The sequence below is a fragment of the Sminthopsis crassicaudata genome, chromosome 2, assembly GCF_048593235.1.
Source record: "Sminthopsis crassicaudata isolate SCR6 chromosome 2, ASM4859323v1, whole genome shotgun sequence".
NCBI lineage: Eukaryota > Metazoa > Chordata > Mammalia > Dasyuromorphia > Dasyuridae > Sminthopsis > Sminthopsis crassicaudata.
Genome location: NC_133618.1, coordinates 447,606,983 through 447,623,449, shown reverse-complemented (window position 1 = coordinate 447,623,449; position 16,467 = coordinate 447,606,983).

The following is a 16,467-nucleotide window of genomic DNA, read 5'->3' as shown; positions in this document are numbered from 1 at the left end:
GAGGAGAAGAAGGAGGAGGAGGAGAAGGAGGAGGAGGAGGAGGAGGAAGGGAGGAAGACAGGGAGAGAGGGGGAGAGAGAAAAAGAGAGAGATGGGGGGGAGGGAGAGGGAATATGTATCTGTATTTTGTGAAGTAGAGATAAAGGAATTGCCTTTATTTTTAGAATAAATTTTATCTATACATTGCTTGTATTTTCTGATATAGCCTCCCTCTCTGAGAGAAGCATTCCTAGGAATTCAGAGAAAAAAATTTAAAAAGTTAATTAAAACTAATCAATATGTAAAACAAGTCTGATATTGTATGCAGTGCTCATATCCATAGTTTTCTACTTCTTCAAAGAAGCAGAGGAGGTACCTTTGAAAAATGCTTTTTAATGTGATTTTTATAAATCTACATGTCTTAATTGCCAGAAGATCATCTTTTCCATGGTATGTTGAAATCAAGGCAGCCTGTTATAGTGTTAAGAACATAAGATTTGGAATTAGAGAACATGAATTTCAGTTTTGACTTTGTTACTAAATAAGTTGTGTGACCTTGTAAAATCATTTTCTCTCTGTCAAATAAGACAGTTGAGATAATTACTATTTCTAAGATTTTACTCTCACTTGAAACCTGTGATTTAATTGATATTGTGATGTGGCCTGGGTTGTAGGGAAGGATCAAAGCTTCCTATTGACAGTCATGTAAATAGAATGCCACTTTCAAAGGAAAAGGGAGTAACATAGTCTTCTAACTTTACCAAGGACTTACAGATCCAATATTCTGTCCTTTCTTCTCATGGAGTGGATCTCAGCATCTGGAGAATGGGAGAGAAAAGCCCTTGCAGCACTTAGGAGCTAATGGAGCAAGAGCCCCTGAACAGGAGAGAAAGAAGCAGTTGTGAGTGCCTGGCTGCACTCACCTCATTTCCTGCTCTTTCTCTCTGAGTTCCTCTGCCACATCTTTGTCTCTCTTTACCGCCTACCATAGCCTGGCATCTTATTACTCAGGCTAGGTAGGTTTTTGCTTGGCTGAGCTGAGATCAAAAAGTAATTTTTCCTTTTGCAACAGCCAATTAGAAATTCATTTATTTTCACATTACAGACATTTGGCAAAAATATCTTTGGCAATTTAGCTCCATTTATAGAGTCTGCATAAAGGGAGACAGTGAGGCTGGGGGGAGAAAAGCGTGGCCCCAGGCAAAAATTAAATGCAGAATCATGTATTAGAAATGAGATGTATTTACTATTGTTTTTGAAAATTAATGGTGCATTTTTAGTTTTGATAATGTAATTTAATGATGCAATTCATCTCATAAAAAACACATTTCCATTCAGCCAAGCAGACCTGCTGGGGCAGAGAAGCACCTTTCTGATGAAAAGGCTCTTTACATAGTGCTTGGGGCCTTGCCTCTTTTCTCCCAGACAAAAATAGAAGTTGTAGTGTGTATATATGTATGTGTGTTCATGTGTGTATGTTTGTGTGTGTGTGTGTGTGTGTGTGTGTGTGTGTGTGTGTAGCATGCTGGCTAACAGCTGGGGTATCAGCAGGAGTCCAATAAAAAGGACATTTTTCTTTCTAAATATTGGCGTTTGCTCTGCATAGGATGATGATATAAATACAGCATGGGGTTTGAAGCACAACATGGCAGCTAGTGTCTGAAGTTAACAGGGTAGGGAAACTCAGGCAGCCGGGAAAATCTGGTTTCCAAACCCACCTGCTCATTTTTTAGCTGTGTGGCCCTGGGCATGTCATTGAACTCTTAGTGCTTAAAGGGATTCCAGTAGAATGTAGCTAATCATGCTGACAATTTCCCCACTGATGAAATTATAAAAGCCTTTTAATTGTTGTCTATAGAATGCTTCTGTTCTGATAGATAGATAGGGGTGAGGCAGTTGGAAGGCAGCTCTGAGAAACCTTGGGCTATCTTCTTTTTTCTTTTTATCCCTAACTCCCAGTACTGTGCTTTGCACATAGTAGGCACTCAGATGTTTATCTAATTAAATTATTATTTTTAAATTTTGTGGCCAGATCTACCCATACAGATAGATATTTGTTCTGAAATTTATAATCTTATAAGATTGCTGAGGACACTAAGAGGTTAATGCCTGGCCCCAGGTTACACAGGGTGTCAGATAAGTCCTTGAAGGTAGGTGTTCCTGATTCAGAAGGATTGCTCTCTTTCCATCCCTACATTGCATTGGGAATATATTAGTTCACATTTCTATGGCACAGGAATTCTGCTCCTTGCTTTTTTGACATTCTGGTGAAACCCATGGTCCTTTCCTCAAACAATGTTTTTAAAATGCATAAAATAAAAAGCATAGAATTATAAAGGAAACCAATTACATTGACATAAAGTAATTAAAGTATTAAAGAAACAAATTCACCCAGTCCACGTTAAGAACCTCTGCTAGAGTCCTTCAGGGGTTACAAAATACTGTCCTTTATTTATTGTAGTCCTGTGAAACAAGTCTGTTTTGGTAATATGACCATTTTATAATGGAGAAAGCTGAGGCACAGAGAGAGTGGTTGTCCACATTTGCACAGATAATAAGAGAATTGGTTGTGAACTCCTGATTTCAAGACGATGGTGTGTGTTCTCTTTATGATATCACACTGCTTTTTGTCTGGTATTTCCATGGATCCAGAACCAAAGTCATGGAACCCCAGACTTGGCCTACAGGAAATAAAAAAGGGAGACTACACACAGGGGACCCTGAGCACTGGAGCAGGAAAATAAGCATGCTTTCCATTTAGCAGATTTTTTTTAAAGTAAAGAAATAAAGCAAGTTGGACAAAAAACCATTTCAAAATCATTTCAAAATCAAAATCAAAATCAAAAGCCTTAGCAAAGACCTAGTATGGAGGTAAGAAGGTAGTAGGCAAGAAGCACATTTGAAGTACACCACAGAGTGTGGCAAGAATGGAGCTAGCCAATTACATGCCAAACAAATTGGCTGGTGAAAAATAATGTTTCTTTTTTTAATAATAGCTTTTTATTTTTCAAAATACACACAAAGATAGTTTTGAACATTCACCCTTGCAAAACCTTGTGTTCCAAATTTCTCTTCCTTTCTCCCCCTCTTTCTCCTTTTCTAGACAGCAAGCAATAGTTTAAATGTGTGTAATTCTTTTAAACATATTTCTACATTTATCTTGCTGCACAAGAAAAATCAGAACAAAAAGGAGAAAAAGAGAAAGAAAAAAAAGCAAGAAAACAACAAAAAGGTGAAAATATTATGCTTTTATCTACATTCAGTCTCCATAGTTCTCTCTCTGAATGCACTTGGCTCTTTCCATTACATCTATTGGAATTACTTGAACCATCTCATCCATCAGAATTAATCATCACATAGTCTTGTTTCCGTGTACAATGTTCTCTTGGTTCTACTCATTTCACTCAGCATTGTTCATGTAAATCTCTTCAGGCCTTCCTGAAATTATCCTGCTGATCATTTCTTATAGAACAATAATAGAAAATTATGTTTATTAGAACAGAGCTGCTTCTGAAATAATATCCTACATATCTAAAGCCCTTTCAGGTTTTCAAAATACTTTTTTCACAATAGCCCTGGAAGGGAGATAGTGCAAGTACTTTTTTCAACATTTTACAAATGAGCAGACTGAGGCTCAGAGAGGAAGGCATGTGATTTACTCAAGGTTATACATCTTGTAGGTGTCAGAGCTGGGACTTGAACCCAGGTCTGAGTCCAGATCCCAGTTCCTTTTTCATTATGTCAAGATGCTATTTACACAGATACAAATAGATAACTACAGACACCCACATGCACAATTGAACAGTTACGGGCACAGGCACATTAATAATACATCTATACATAGAACACAACCCTATGTCTAAAAGTACCTCATTTATCCATCCATTTGTCTATGTATCTATTTATCATATAGTTTTGTCTATTTATCTATCTATATATCTATTTCTGTTTGTGTATCTATGTATTTATTATATACATAATATTATATATTATGTATGTATGTGTGTATCCATCTATCAATCTCTGTATTTGTATGTACCTGTCTATCTTTTTCTATCTATGTCTGTCTGTGTATATATGTATCTGTCCATCCATGTATATATGTATCTATCGCTATATCTCTATACAGATACATAGATCTATAAAGATCTACTCTATACACACATACTTAGGCACATATACAATACATATGCCTAGAGACATACACAAATGCATACACAAAAGTATACACAGACACACAACTCTGTGATTTAAACTGAAAAGAAAAAACAAGTTTGGAAATTAGAGAGAAAAGTCCTTCTGGCAGGATAAAGCTAATATGCTGGGAGTTGAAAGCTTGCTGCCTTCTCTATATCAATAACTCAGTATTGGGTTTCCAAAAAGGCATCACATAATTTTTCAATGAGAAATCCATAAGGCTGGGAGATGATGTTATGGGGTGAATTACAATGCAGAGAGCTTGTCAGCCGTCCCTGTCAGCACTTTCTCAGATGCCATAATGTGCAGGAAATGCTGTGGCTGCAGCTATTACGGTTATTGTTGTTATTATTTTTTTCTCTTTTGGAACCTCAAATTAACAGCCCACAGAGCCTGGCCCTTCTTAGAATTGTCCAAACTTGAAACCAAATTTTTAGGCCTAATCTCTTTAGGAGCTGACTTCTTCTTCTTCTGCCTCTCCCACAAAGAGGCATACAAGGGTATTTTCAGTATCACAAAGTGGCACCCAAGCCACCAGTATGTGGGGATAAGGGACTGTCCCCTTGTGAAGGGAGAGAGGAAAAGGATTTAAGAAGTAAGATTTTTTTTCAGGAAGAAAAAAATTCTACAATTCAGAACAGATGGCTTTTTCAGAGTCACAGGGAGAAAGGGTTGTATGACAAGTGTGAAACTGGGTAAGCCCTTCTTCTTCTTTATGTCTTTTTGATATCAACTGTCTTCATCTGTTCCTAGTTGCTTCACTTAGCTATTATCTTAAATATCCTTTATTCTGGACTCGACTCAAGGTCCTAATTTTGATGTTAAAGAAACAATTAAAACAAAACAAAACAAAACAAAACAAAAAAACAATTAAAATGAACCTGATTTGCAAGTTCATTGCTAAGGAGTTGGCAGCAAATGAGCCTCAAAGACACCTTATTATGATGTAGTTCTCTCACTTTAATTGGTCCTTAGGCTGTATCTTTAAAAGCAGATACAGATCTCCCAAGAAGTAGAATAGATAGGAATGAGAGAGATGGAAGGGAGGGGAAGTCATTGGTTTTTGGAGAAAGTGAAGGTCTACCAGAAAAAGGAAAGGAAAGCCTTAGGCTTTGGAGAAAGTGAGGGCCCATCAGAGAGCTGAGAATACTTTTGACATTTTATGGGACTGGGTATGAATCTTTTCTGCATTGTTAAATGTGGGTCAAATAACCGTGTTCTACTTTGTCTTGTTAACTTACAGGCTAGAGTCCAGGGCCCTTTTAGTTAGTTTAGTTAATTGACTTGCCCAGAGTCACACAATAGTACAATTTGAACTCAGGAAGAGGAGTTTTCCTGACTTTAGGCCTGGTGCTCTATTCACTACACCATCTAGCTGCTCCTTGGCTATCCAGATATGAGCTAAATTCTGAGGTTTCTCTAGATGGGGATGTAAGACATAGAGAGATTTCTATAAGAACCTCCCAAGAATGGCCTTAGTTCATTTGGGGCAGCAACTAGAGCTGTGGATTATATTGCTATCTTTGTTGTCTCTTATAACTCTACAAAAATGTAAATTCTGTGTTAAAGACAATAACTCAGATAAAATGTGTTTCTCCTAGAACTTAGGATATAGTGTTCTACATGCTGTACATTCTTAAAATATTTGATGCATTCGTTTTTACAAAAAACACAAAGCTTGGATGTGTCATCGAAAAACATCTCAGGAGGGAGAGGTGTTTGGCATTTTATGAGAAAAACAAGGTTAGGAAGGGAAGGAAGAAAGCCAGTAGGACTAGGCTAGTGAAAGTTTTGATGTTTGAGATGGGTACAAAATGGAGGATGGAAACCAGAATGTCTTTAGGGGAAAAAAGTATATGTTTCCAAGAGCTGAAGGATGAGGTGATCTTCCTGTAAGAACATAGCACTAAATGGGACATGAGAAGGGGACCATCAGTACATCCACCATATGGGAGTATGCAGAGAAAAGAGTTTAGGCTCACTATTCCTACGTGAGAACCTACTAGAAGACCACATTCTTTGTTTTTCCTGTCTCTGTGCCCTGGCTTTTAAGTTCCAATTCGGTATAACCAGATGGTGTGGGGTATAAAAAAAGTACATGGTAAGTGGCCTTGGGTCACGCCTCACCTTAGTTTCCAGTGTTAGGGATCTTTATGCTGACCACCGACTTCTTGGACCCTGGACCTTGCTTGCCCTCTTTATCTCTGGTGTCTTTGGGATTCTTCCTTCCTCCTCAGATGCCCCTGAACTCAAATTCCTACTCCCACCCCGGACTAGTTTCTCCCTGAGCTAGGCTACCTTAACAGAAGGTTCATCCTCCTAAATTACAGAAAGACTGATCATATGGACTTCTCTTCCTATCTAGCCCCATCTCTGTCAGTATATCAGCATGACCTCCTTCTTCTTACCCAATAATTCTGGTTGGGAACCAGAGCTGGGAAAGTGGCAGTCCACAGCTGAAGTATTGTGCCAAGTTCTGGATGCCAGATTTTAGGAAGGACAGAGAACAATGATGTCTCCTTTGACAAATGATATTGACTTTGACAAATGTCTAAAGGGGAACAATTTGGTTGGGGGGTAGATGACTGGAGATCATGCCCAGGTAGGATGTATATTAAAGGAACTAGAAATGTTTAAACTGGAGAAAAAAAGACTTGGGGGAGGAGAAGGAGCATAATAGTCATTGGCAGGTATTTGAAGGATTATCGGATGGGAGGTGCTTGAGACTTGCTTTGCTTGGTCCTAGTGGGCAGAACCAGGCTCTGTGGATGGAAGTTCAAAAATTTTGGTTTGGAGTAAAGAAAGCTTTCCTAATAATTAGATGTAGTAGGTTCCAAATCCTCAAAGTACTTTAACTGAGACCAACAGAATACTTGTTAGGATGTTAAGGTAGCATGGTACAAAGGCAAGGGCAATCGACTGGGTGTCAGAAGACCTGGGAGAATCATTTATCTCTTCTGAAAAAATTTCCAGCCCTGAGATTCTAAGGTTCTGTAGATCTGTCCAGTGGCCTAATGATATGGCTTAGCCTCACCCCTGGAAAGACACCCCTAACTCAAAGACTGACAATTGAAAGAGTGATGAACTCTTCCAAGGCTGATCATTGAGCCCTTTGGAGCAAGAAAAGGACAAACCTATTGCTGGCCCCAATAAAGGCTTAACCCTCAGAGACTGTGGAATTTGAGCTGGTGAAAAGAGGTTTGATTTGGACTACAGCTGGCGGAAAGAAGCTATCTGAAAGAATGAAAGAAAATACAATTTATTAAGTGCTTACTATATGGAAGTATGTGAAATAGTGCCTTAATTGTAAAATTCTCCTAAGAAGTATTTTTGCTTCCCAGGACTAAAACATTTGTCAGTAAGGACTTATTAAGAGTGTCAGGCATTGTGCTAAAGACAAAAAAATAAACACACACACACACACACACACACACAAACAAACAAAAACAAAAAATAGTATTTAGTCTTAAGGAACTCACATTCTAATGGGAGAGACAATATGCAAATTAATATATATTTAGAAAATATTTATGGTATAAATGGAAGGTAATAGAGGGAAGGGTGTGTGTGTGTGTACAAGAAAAGACCATATAAGGTGGGATTTTTAGCAGCATTTTGAGGGAAGCCAGAGAAACCAGAGGATTAAGGCAAGGAGGGAGAACATGCCAAGTCGTGACAATGCATGGACTCAGGAAAGAGTAATTTATGAGGAACAGCAAGGAGACCAGCGACGATTGGTGCATTTTGTCCTTTTACTTGTATCTGTGATACCTTAGATTCACTGAAGAATATTGAGAAATACCACTGGGGCAATAATGAGAAATCTCAGGGAAAGGACATATAGTACTATCTAGTACACACTGTTCACATCTTCTTCCCTCCATCCCTTTTTCCTTCCTTTCCTTCTTCCTTCCCTCCCTTTCTCCCTTCTTCTCTTTTTCCCTTTCTCCCTTCTTCTCTTTTTCCCTTTCTCCCTTCTTCCCTCCCTTTCTTCCTCCCTCCTTCCTTTGTCTCTCCTCCCTCCCTCTTTTCCTCCACTCCTCTTCCCTTCTTTCCCCTCCCCTCCTTTCCCCTTTTCTCTTCTCCTTTCTGTCTCTGTTCTATCTTTCTCTCTTTGCTATGTCTCATCTCCTCTCTTTGCCTTTCTTCCCCTTCATTTCCGTCCCCTCTTTTCTCTTCTTCATCTTTCCTTTTTTATTTCATAATTTTTCTTTCATTTACTCTTACTTTAAATTTCTCCTTTTACCCCTTTTTCCTTTCTTAATCTCTTCTTTTTTCATCTCTCATTTTTTTCTTTCCCGCCCTCCTTCTTTCTCCTTTTCTCTTCTACTTAGATTTGATGCATAGCTTGCCTACAGAAAATAAACGGATTCTACCCGATAAACTACTCAGTCCATAATTACATACCTGTCAGGACATATGGCTCCTCTGTGTAATCATCCCAGGCATGATTTCCAGGGTGAAGGGATGAGGTATATAAGAGAGATTAAGTTCAGCTCACACATACTAGCTCGGTTTTGGGACAATGTCTGGGCACATGGGTCTTGTGATGCTATCTGTTGGTTGTTGGAGAGTGAGTTCTGGCTACAGCAGAATTCCTTACTGTGTTTAGGTTTCAGTCGTATGAGACAGAAGGTAACTACAAAGGAAAGATGTGTTTTGAGTTTCATCCAGCCACTGTGAAATGATAGAAACAGAGAGGCAGCTTGGCATGGGGAATAGAATGTGGTGGTATTTGGAGCCTTGCAACACCCAGGTTCAAATTCTAGTTCTCTCTGATACTGCTCAGTCATTTGATCCTGGTTCAGTCATTAAATTCATTTTCCTCATCTGGAAAAGGGGGTTAATGATACTTAAAGCACATAACCTTACAGGGTTGTTATTAGGCTCAATGGATTAAAAAATGTTAAAACAAAAAGTTTTAAATAGACTTTGAAAAACTGGGAAGGGAGAGCCTGACCTTAGAGATAAGTTGTTTGGGAGAAGCATTATAGTATAATGGATAGTATTGATTTCAAAGTCAGAGGACTTGGGTTTATATCTTGTTCTCTTGCTTTACCACCCTGTGTAGCCTTTGCCAAATCACTTAACACCCTTAAGTCTCCTCACTTTACTCATTTGTACAATGAAGGACAGTTGGACACTAAAGTAATTTCCAGCTTTAAATCTGTGATCTCTCATCTTATTCCTAAATGGATATCCCACAAAAAAAAGGGAGGCAGGGACAGACAGCTCAAAAAAGAAAATCAGAAAAAGATTTATGCACAGACATTTCTAAGGAGGTCTGTGGTTGCCCTATAGAAAGTGGGGGATTGGAGGATGAGGACACTAAGAAGACCTTTAAGAAGCTGCGAGAAACAGAAGAACTAGGGCAAAGCAGAGGTATCATGTGGGTGTCTTACATAACTGAATTCTGGTTAGCGCCAAGATAAGGTTCCAAGTCAGGAGAAACAACACCTGCCTGAGAGAAGGGTGCAAAGGGGAGAAAGACACAGTAGCACCTGGACTTTCAATGTGCCACAGAGAGAGACTTTTTGCAACCAGGTGTCCAGAATCACGGGCAAAGAAGGAACGGGCAAACCAATCACCTACTGAAGGGGTATATGAGGTTCCTATTTAAAGAAAGAGGTGGGAGGAAGAATAAAAACAATTTAGGATAAAGATTTTGCTGTAGCAGAAATGCTGAGGCTTGTAAATGTGTAAAGGAGGTAGGAGAACTGGCCAGAAGGGGAAAGCACATTATAATTATCAGAGTAGCAGCTAGCTCAATTTATATGGCACATCCCTCACAGTCCTATGAAGAGACAGTGCAGATATTATTTATTCTTATTTTAAATAGGAAGGGACTGAGGACCAGAAAAGTTAGTGAGTTGCTAATGGTCACCCAGATGATAAGTTCCAAATAAGGATTTGCATGCTGACTGCAAGGATGCTACACTGCTTCTCCCAAACAACTGACCAGTATATAATGCTTTGCAAAGTGAGATTTAGAATTTAAAGGTTGTCTTAGGTTCAGACATGTATACATTGAAAATTGGAAGGGTCTTCACAGGCTATCATATTAATTTTTTTTAAAGATCATGTCATTTACTTACATGGGCTTGGAAGGATGCAGCAGGGATGATGTGCCTGTTTCTCCATCTTGGTCTCTAACCCCAGATCAAAAAAATGATTTTGTTACCACTTCCTTCTTCAAATAGGATTTTCTGGCATAGAGGACAAAAGGAAGAACTAGGGGGGAAATAAGCACAAAGGAACTTGGGGGGGGAATGAGCACAGAGGTAAGAAAGTGTCAGGATGCAGAGAGTGAGGGCACCCACCTCTCTTCTATCCTATGATCTCAAAACACTTACCAGTATTAAGAGGTTGGGGAGATTATATACATGTGTATGTGGAGGGGGAGGAGATAGTTATATCTCTTTCATTTTACAAATGAGGAAGATGAGGCACAGGAAAGGTGAGAAATAGTGTTTAGAAGAGTATTTTGCTTAGAACTGGAGATCACCTATCTCAACCCCTTCATTTTATAGATGAGGGGATGGGGGCCCAAAGAAATGAGATGATTTGTCCAAACTATGTAGGTAGCAAGTAAGAAATTGGGATTTGGAAACATTGTTCTCTGAGTCCAAATCTGGAGCTCTTCCCATTGCATTAGTAGAAAGCTGTTAAAAAATGTGAGCTTAGAGTGTTTATGAGACTGATAGAAAATTAACTTAATTCTTGTGGAAATGTATTGATTGTAGGGAAAGAATTATAAATATGTATTTATGTAGGAAATATCCTTTGTTTAAAAACCAATAAAGCCCAAACCTCATTTGATGAAAGGAGATAATATCTGTGAAAGTGCTTGGAAAATATTAAACGATTCTAGAAGTGTTTTTAAGAGCACTGCTTTTAGTGAAAACAGTGTGGCATAAGATCAAGGGCTAGACTTGGGGCTAGGAAGAGCTGGGTTACAGTATTAAAATCTATTTCAATTTCCCTCCATTTATGGAAGCCATTAATATTCCTTCCAAATCAGGGAGGGGTCTTGCTAGGAAATGATGTCTCTCCCCTCAACAGGGTCACTACTCCAGCTCTTAGACTCAGCTCCAAAGTTTGCTATCCCATCCTATGCTCATCTGCCCCCTTCCCCTGCCCCAGGGAGAAAAGCCTTAAGACTCCAGCCCTAAGTACTTCTGCACTGTAGCCAGGGCTGTACTCTGACCCTCTACTCTCAGAGACATATTTAGGAGAGTTTGATGAATTTGGGAACAGAGTGATGCCCAGATCATGTAGCTCCAAATGAAAACTCTAACAGAAAAAACAGAGTACAGAGGGTGAGAAGTAGAAATGGAGAACATCACTGAATGCACAAAAATAAGAATGCAAAGATTGAGAAGAGACTAGCAGATTTGGTAATATCACTGATGCCTTTCAAGATGGTCATTTCAGAAGTGTGGTGAAGGGAGTGGAGGGAGTGAGCTATTGGAGTCCAGATTGCAAAGATAGTAGTAGGAGACAAAATCAGCAGACATAGAGCAGGAAATTTGGTAGTAGCCCCATTCCTTCATTGCAGAAGTTGGGGACTGAATATGTAGAGTGATGCATATACTAAGAACTAATAGAAATTGTAGGTTAGTTTTTCTGAATTGCTTTCTTTTTCTCTGGCAGTAGAAGGGAAGCAAGAGATGGGGCAACAGATTGGCCATCAGAATGAAAGGAAGATCTCCCTCCCTCCCTCCTTCCTCCCCACCTCTCTTTCCTTCCTCCCCACTTCTCCTTCCTTCCTCCCTCCCTCCCTCCCTCCCTCTCTCCCTTCCTTCCTCCCTTCCTCCCTCCCTCCCTCCCTCCCTCCCTCCCTCCCTCCCTCCCTCCCTCCCTCCCTCCCTCCCTCCCTCCCTTCCTTCCTTCCTTCCTTCCTTCCTTCCTTCCTTCCTTCCTTCCTTCCTTCCTTCCTTCCTTCCTTCCTTCCTTCCTTCCTTCCTTCCTTCCTTCCTTCCTTCCTTCCTTCCTTCCCACCTGCTTGCTTGCCCTTTCCTTTCTCTTTCCTTGTCTTTCTGGACAAAACCTGGAAATAGTCTGAAGAGAATGGGATACTTACTTTTCAAATAAAGGAAAAAAAGGAAGAGGAGATGAAGTAAAAAATATAGAGAAATGTGGAGATGGGAGTACAGAGAACCTTGAAGAGACTCATAGGGGATGACTTTGCTTTAAAGGTCAAGTAAGATCAATAAAGTATCACATGGCAGGATAGTGGTGGCTGAGGGCTTCCGATAGGTATCATATTAATAATAACAATTAACATATATTTAGATAGTCCTTCAAAATTTGCAAAGCATCTTACCTAAATCTTTCACTTGAGCCTCAAAAGAACCCTGTGAGGTAAGCACTACAGACTAATATATGTTCATTGATGTTAAGTCACTGCCCATACAATCCTGAACTTTTCATACTGATGGCTTTGAAACCTAGTCTTAAAGCTGATAAAAATTTGATTAATTGATACTGATAGAGTACTTTAATATTTGAAAAGTATTTTCTATTCTCTACATTTAGTCATTCAACAAACATTTATCAAATGCTCACTTTGTAGGGAGCATTATAATAGATTCTGGGAATTTACAAAGATTAAATAAGAAAGTCTTAAGGAGCTTTAAGAACAGCTTGTTGGCACAGTGTCTTGAGTCAGGAAGACTTGACTTTAAATCCTGCCTCAGACACTTATTATCTGTGTGACCCTGGGCAAGTCTTTTAACCCTGTTTGCCTCAGTTTTCTCAACTGTAAAATAGGCATCATAACAGTAACCTTGAGAGGTAGATACTGTGGCAATAGAAATATTTGTAAGATATTTAGCACAGTGCCTAGCACTTAATAAATGCTTTGAAACAAAGGAATAGTAAATTAAATAAATTCAGTCAGTATAACTACTGCATCTGACAGTCTATACCTCTTTCCATATCCATATTCCCCAATTCTGTAAGGAAAGAAAGAAAGATATATTTCCTCATCCATGCTGCAAGCTAAAGATGAAGAGATTCCTTTTCCCTTTTCATATTTTTCCAAGTCTTAGAAGGAATGGAGCTGGGTTGACTGGCAGGATCCTTGCTTAAGGGATGTTGTCTTGTCTAGATTTCTGTGGTTTGGTGAAACATCTCACCCTGTTTGTCTGGTATTGTCCTGGCACTATCATCTCTTTAGAGAGGACCTTACTGATAGCTATATATAATGGAGATGGGGATATACTCCGTGGCAGTAACATCCAATGGGAGAGACCAAGACCAAGTGTTAGCTTGGAATTGACAGTGCCCAAGGATGGGTGTCTTGATTCGGGCCAGGAGATGGACTGAGAATACTGAGTAGGAGGCTACACTTTAAGATATAATAAAAAACCACCTTAATAATGGTTAACATTTGTTTTGAAAAGGACTTACAAAGTAATTATGCTAGTTCTAATGTTTCAGGCTACAGAGCTCTGAGCCCTCAATTGGTGATGGTTGGGGATGGCATAGTAATGGCAGTGTAGGGGAAGTTATACTTTAAAGAAAAATACTTGAAACAAAATATAAATAAATCAGCCAAAAAGGAGCTGTTGTTTAAAACAATGCCCCAAGCATTTTTTGTTTGCTTGTCTAGGGGCCAACCTAAGCACAATTTCAACATCATGTAATTCTTTCAAATTTTTGTTTGAGTTCATTTGCAAATACTTGACAGAAAGAACTCAGAGAGAACATTGGACTGGGAGTCAGCAGACCAGGGTCTGAATTTCAGCCAATCCAAACTGACTGTGTGACTTCAGGAAAGTCATTGTACTCTTGTTTCTTACAGAATTAGGACCCTGGTCTGCCCAGCACTAATGATCATTGCATTAAAAAAACAGACAAACAAACACCCAAACCCAAAACCCAACAAACTATGACTTTGTGATCTTGGGCAAGTTATCTCTTCTAGGGCTTTATGTTGGATCCATCTCAAAAATGGAAGAGTTTGTCCTCCTGGGCCTTGAATGTCCTTTCCAGTTCCAACCTTCTCTGAGAGTTTAGAAGTTATCTCTTGAATTTTTAGTCAAAAGGTCCATGTGGCATGAGCAAATATGAGGTTCTCTTTCCTTCACTTGTATAATCTGAATTAAAAAAAAAAGTAACTTGGTATAGTGATTTAGAAAATCAGATTTGGAATCAGGACTAATTGGGTTCAAATCCTGCTTCTTCCTTCCTCAGTTTCCTTTTGTGTAAATGATAGAGCTGGACTCAGCCTCTAAGATCTCTTCCAACTTTAAATATATGATCCTATGAATTTCACCCTGTTAAATTATGTGCCATAATTCAGTGAATGAAATATCTTTCTCTTATTTAAAATGCAAGGAGATTAAAGTAAAAGGAAAGATAGAGAGGGGGTGGTGGAGACACAGACAGATACACACACACAAACACACACACACATACACACAGAGAGAGAGAGAGAGAGAGAGAGAGAGAGAGAGAGAGAGAGAGAGAGAGAGAGAGAGAGATAAAGACACACAGAGAGAAAGAGAGAGATAACGACAGAGAAAGAGAAAGAGAAAGGCGGGGAGGAGGAGGGAGAGGGAAAAGGGTGGGGGGGAGCAGAGCAAGAACTGTAAATAGGCACCATCAATCATAGGGCGGTCATGAACACGCACATGTTGGTACCTACTCGTTATTGGCAGAAATCAAGAAGTCTCCAGAGCACAATCTTTGGAGGTCTTTTTTTTTTTTCTCCCTCTTTCTCTCGTTTCTCTGAAAAGCTGTGTGTCAGCACAGGAATGGCAGGTGCGTTAACTCTCGGAGAACGAGTTTATGCCCCAGCTCGGGGGAAAAAAAAGTGCCGACACAGAGAGAAATCACGCGCCAGTCAAGTTCCTGTACTTGGCTCTTTGCTTCTGAAATGGATGAAGAAAGAAAATTCGTTATGAGGAAAATGGCAAAACCCAGGAGATGGCCATCTGGCTAGCTTAGAGGGCACTGACAGACGGAGCTGTACCTTGCCGAGTCCTGCCCAACAGACCCTCTCTCTTATCCTCTCTCCCAAAGAAGAAAGTAGGTGGAGGTGAGATTACCTGTGAGGATCAGTACAGGCAGCAGTCATTATTATACCCCTCATTCACCATGCCGTTGTTACGTCTGGATTCAGTGTCCTAGATTCTCCTTAGATTCACCAAGACTGCCTCCTTGGAGGTTTTGTTGATCGATCAACAGACTTTTACTGATTAGTGCCTGGGATGTAACTGGTTCTTGGGGATTCAAAAATAACCAAATCCATTGATGGCTCTTGCCTATAAGTAACTTTTATTTTATCAGGGGAAACAACATGCAGGTATATGTGTTGAGAATCCTTGCCATCAAACCAGTCAACATAGAATCATGGAGCAATTGTCACAGGTGTAGCTTTGTGTTCAGTGCAGGGGAGAGTAGAGACCTGCCTGTTCGTGTCCTTATGGAGTCAACTGAATGAAAAAGTTAGCAGGTGTTCTTTGGTGCTTCAGTGGATCCATGATTTCATCAGTTGTTGAGTTCAGTTCATCAAGCATTTGTTAAGCACCTGATGTGTGCCAATTACTGAAATGGCAGATGAGAATAAAAAGTGAAATAATTTCTGTCCTCAAGGGCATGCAATTTTTAAAAATTGATATAAACAATGTATTCCCAGGTAAGCAAATAACAATTATACACTGAATAAATACAAAGTACTTATGATAAGGGTAAAGGGGAGAGCACTAACAACTGGGGGATATCCCATCTTGTGGGAAGTGGCTATTGAGCTGAACACTGAGAGAAGCCGGGGATTCTCAGAGGTATAGGATGGAAATTCCTTCCAGTGCAGACAGCAACTTCTCCGTCCCTATGGTCTGTGCAATTCTTGTTTGTTTCTTCATAAATCCTTCATAGAAGATATAATTGCCTAATGTACAAGAGGCTTTCTTCTGCTAATTTGGATGTGAATACCAATTTAAAAGGCAGGCAGGTCAATGGTTGTTTCTTATTCTCTTAGCTTTTACCATCATCTATGTCCTTAATAATGCAATATATTTTGCAGGATTACACATGGATAACCTATATCAGATTGCTTGGGAGGTGGAGTGAAAGGGGGATCATTTGGAATTTGAAATTTTAAAAATGAATTTTTGAAAATTGTTCTTGATTATGCCTTTAGTATGACTGCCAATATATGAATTGTGATTGGTGATATGTTGCAGCCAGTGACTTACCCTTATCTGCCCATTGTTCCTTGAGTCACCTCATATTCAGATTCTTCTGAAATTATGTCTGGCACAAAGTAACTGCTTACTTAAC